Source organism: Octopus bimaculoides, chromosome 16 (genome assembly GCF_001194135.2).
Source record: "Octopus bimaculoides isolate UCB-OBI-ISO-001 chromosome 16, ASM119413v2, whole genome shotgun sequence".
In the NCBI taxonomy this organism is placed as follows: domain Eukaryota; kingdom Metazoa; phylum Mollusca; class Cephalopoda; order Octopoda; family Octopodidae; genus Octopus; species Octopus bimaculoides.
Genome location: NC_068996.1, coordinates 36,365,993 through 36,370,955, shown reverse-complemented (window position 1 = coordinate 36,370,955; position 4,963 = coordinate 36,365,993).

The following is a 4,963-nucleotide window of genomic DNA, read 5'->3' as shown; positions in this document are numbered from 1 at the left end:
TTAATTAAATCATATGTTTTATTGTGTTTTTGTTATTTATGTGATCCCTAGTTCATGAACAAATTGTCTTGCACATAACCCAATTGGTGTGTGGTACAAAAAAAGTTGGGGACTGCTGTTTTAAGGGGTCACTGACCAAGGTATAGTTTTGATTTTGTGCATCTTACTTAGAGCATACTTGTGTATCATACTTAGGAAAGCCTAATTAGTAGCAGAATTTGTCCCGGGATATTATTTGTTGTAGATGTACAGTGTTTAAATAACACTAAAATATAACATCAGTAGACAAACATCATCCAGAAGTGGTTGAATTCATTACTGTATGTGCATTTCTGCTTTCAATGATGTGTCTGATATAGCCCTTCAACATTCAGGTTCCTCTGTCAAATGTAATGCTTATTTAATCACATTGTTTAGAATTAGACATGCATTACCTCATAGCTTTGAGATCTCAATATGATTGTTTATTTTTTAGAATGACATTGTAGGGAAGATGGGAAAGGCCAGATCTGGCTAGTTTGAACATTAAACAGGTAGAATATTTCAAGTGGATATGGCTAGTTTAATTCTTCAACATCCAGATTATTCTGTCAAATGTAATGCTTATTTATTCACATTGTTTTTTGAAATAATCACGCATTACCTCATAGCATCGAGATTTCAATGATATGATTGTTTATTTTTCAGATGATATTGTTGGTTAGGTATGAGGGGCTGGATCTGGCCAGTTTAAACATTAAGCAGGTAGAATATTTAGGCTGGATATGGTTGGCTTAATGCTTTAGCATTCAGATTATTCTGCTCTCAAATGTAATCTTTATTTATTACCTTCACCTTAACAAAAATGGAGGCATTATTTTCAGTCATATTTGTTTGCTTGCTTGTCCGTGGACAAGATATTTCACGAATGCTGGATGGATTCAAATGAAACTTTCAGGAATCTTTGGTCTCATGACTAGCACAAACTGATTAGATTTTGGGATCAATTTGGTACCGGACAAGGATTCTGGATTATTTTTCCTGTTTTTTTACTTAATTTTTGAGAACGGTCAGTTTCATTTTTAGTATTCTCTTCTGTGAGAGCAGTTGAGTTTATTTCAGATATTCTCATTTTAAAAATCATCTCTGGCTAATCGTTGATAGGACACTGGTGTTGTTTTGGCTGAGGTTTGCACTCTCTGAGTGCTTTTGTTCACATTATTTTGAATTAATCATCCATTATCTTGTAGCTTCAAGATTTTAATGATGTAATAGTTTATTTTTGGGATGACATTATAGGGTAGGTGTAAGTGACTGTATCTGGACAGTTTGAACGTAAAACAGGTAGAATATTTGGTCTAAATATGTCCAGCTTAAATGCTGAAGGGAGGACATTTTAATTTGTATTGTTGTTGTTGCTGTGTAGGAATTATGTTGGGGCAAACCTGTTCTTTTCTGATATGAAGTGATTGTGTTATTGAAGAAGACTCAGTGATGAGTTGTTATTTAACCCTGAGACTACTCTGGTAAATGTAATTCTTATTTATTCACATTGTTTTGAATCAATCATGCATTGTCACATAGCCATGATATTTCTATGATGTTCATCATCATCATCATCAGCAGCAGCATCATCATTTAGCATCTGCTTTCATTACTGGCATGAGTTAGAAGGTTTAACTGGAACTGGCAAGCTGGATAGCTGCACCAGGCTCCAATCTGATCTGGCAAAGTTTCTACAGCTGGATGCCTTTCCAAATACTAACCACTCCAAGAGCGTAATGGGTGCTTTTTACATACCACTAGCATGGGTGCCAGTTACATGACACTGGCATCAGCCATGACTAGAATTTTACTTGGCTTGACAATTCTTCTCAAGCACCACATATCACCAAAGGTCTCCATCATTTATCACCTCCGTGAGGCTCAACATTCAAAGGGTGCTGTTTATGTGATACCAGCATCAGTCACAGCTAAGATTTTACTTGGCTTGATGAGTTTTCTCAAGCATGGCATACAATTGATTGCTTTTAAAAATGACATTGTAGGGTATGCGTGAGTGGCTGCATCTGGCTGATTCAAATGCTAAAAAGAGAATGCCTTTATTTGAGCTGCAGCTGTTGTTGTTCATGTGAACGGATTGTGTAGAGCAAGTCTGTTCTCTGATATTGTGTGGTGATTGTGTTGGTGCAGAAGGCAGGGAGCTATGTTGTTTTTCCATGTGATACACAGACTGCTATTGTAACTCATTCTACTTCTGTTACACGTAACAAATTTTTTATTTTGTTATAAGGCCCTTTTCGTGGGACGGCAGCTTACAAGGGGAATAACTTTTGAGAGAACATTCATAGATGGAGCCTGTGAAACCCGTATTTATAAACATAAGGAATGTTGAAGGAACATTTCCATCAAAACTTCTACATAGAAGTGGCTGTGTGGTAAGTAGCTTGCTTACCAACCACATGGTTCCGGGTTCAGTCCCACTGTGTGGCACCTTGGGCAAGTGTCTTCTACTATAGCCTCGGGCCGACCAAAGTCTTGTGAGTGGATTTGGTAGATGGAAACTGAAAGAAGCCTGTCGTATATATGTATATATATATATGTGTGTGTGTGTATTTGTATGTCTGTGTTTGTCTCCCCACCATCGCTTGACAACTGATGCTGGTGTGTTTACGTCCCCGTATCTTAGCGGTTCGGCAAAAAGAGACCGATGGAATAAGTACTAGGCTTACAAAGAATAAGTCCTGGGGTCGATTTTCTCGACTAAAGGCGGTGCTCCAGCATAGCCACAGTCAAATGACTGAAACAAGTAAAAGAGTAAAAGAGAGTTAGTACAAACACAACAGGTCAGATATCGTTGTTTGGGACAGAGAAGAAAAGGGAAGTACCATCATAGAAGTCAACTGCCCTGTTAATGTGAATATCTCTTTAAAAATGAAAGAAAAAGGGGATAACTACAGACAGCTGCTTTGAAACCTACATCTCCTATGTCCGAATTATAAACTCACAATAATAAATAGTTTTGGTACCAAGTACCTAAGTGACAATCTTGAAAAGCTTGGGTTTTCAGAAAAAAAAAATCAACCAGCTAACAAATAAACAAGCTTTACAAATAAACAAGCCATAAGCATTGTCATCACCATCATCATCATCATCCTCATTATCATCTTCAATATCTTTGTTGTTGTTTTTTATACCTTCTACAGACTGCTCAAAGCTTACTAACTTCCTACACCTGGATCCTTGGATCTTACCTTTACCTATTACTATTATATATATATACATATATATATACATATATATATATGTTTTTTATGTATGTATGTATCTATGTATGCATGTATATATGCATGTATGGATGTATGTATATACATATATGTATACTGTGTTTTGTGTGTGTATAATATGTGGTAGTAATAATTTTATAGTTGGGTATATCACTTGTATTATGCTGTTTAAGGCCCGTTCACTGTATTTGGCTACCTGATGTTATCAAGAGTGTAGATTTAAATGCCAAGGTGCCATGGTACATCAGGAATTCCTTTGTGTTTTTAGAGTTTATATAAAAAAGATGAGAGATGCAAAATGGAATTCACAAGACTCTTTATTCAGAACCACTGCAACTGTTTCGAATCATGATGAAACAATGAGTTGAAACGATCGTAGTGCTTCTGAATAAAGAGTCTCTTAAATTCTATTTTGTGCCGCTCGTCTTTTTAATGCAGTGTAACATGTGTGTGCATTTGTGTGCGAACGTGTTCATTTGTGTGTCTGTGTGTGCATGTGTTTGTGAATGTGTGTGCATTTGTGTGTTTGTGTTTGTCTGTGTGTGTATTTGTGTGTGTGAATGTGTGCATACACATATGTGCTGTGTGTGTATGCTTACATGTCTTTGTGTTGTGTATATGTGGGTATTGTGTTTGTTGTTCCCCTGCATTCTATACCACCAGACAACAAAGGAGCCACTAACTGGTTGCTCGACCTGCTAGAAACAGCAAGAAAGTCTTTCTCAAATCATACCGCCCTGCCGTTGTTTTAGAAAAAGGAGCATGTTGAAATAATATGGTGCAGGATTCCTGGTACAAAAGAGAAAGACAGGCTGGTCATGGTAGGAAAACGTTCAGTTATATATGATGTTAAAGTAAATAACAACAGTCTGCTCCTCCACCCTCTCCTCTCAGACTGTCTTGTTGCCTTAATTTTGGTTACAACCAAAATCTTTTGTCTTTGGAGTAAACAGAAGAAAAAAATGCCAGGAGTGGAAGGGGCAAGATAACGGAGGTGGGGGGAGGGAGGCAAGCAGATTTTGGTAGGTCTGTAGGGAAGAGAAAGAGAGAGAGGGAGAGGGAGAGAGAAAGAAAGAGAGAAGACGGGGTCGGTCGGAGGAGAAGAAGAAGAGGAGGGTGTATGAGGTTTGGTTAATAAGGTTGCCGTTAGGGTGTGTGGTGTGTGTATGCAGGGGAGGGAGACTGAAGAGAGTGAAGGGAGGAGTTGAGGGTATACGTATACATTGGCAGACAGTAAACAACACAAAAAGCGGTTACTACTACTACTACTACTACTACTACTACTGTGCTAGTCGATGATGTTTGTTATATTTTGCTTAGAGAGTAAGTTTGTGTGCGTGCGTTTGTGTGTGTATGTGTATTCGTGTGTAAAGCACCAGGGCCTGTGAGGTGGTGGTGGTGGTGGTGGTGATGAGTGACAAATGACGATTGTGTGATGTTCATGCTTTTCCTCTAAGCCAATAAACAATTGGTTGCTTGCTTTTATCTTATTTTTCCTCTGCCAAACCACCCTTACCCCTACCCCTACACCCCACCCCACCCTACCTAATTTGCCTTCAGAGACTAACTAAAATTTCTGAAAGTTGGGTCATGACCCGAGACTTAACCAACTGGTATTTGATTGGTCGGCTCTCATGTCACCCATCATCGAACAAGCAGATAGATGAAAGGTACTCCAAAACATGACCTTCTCAACT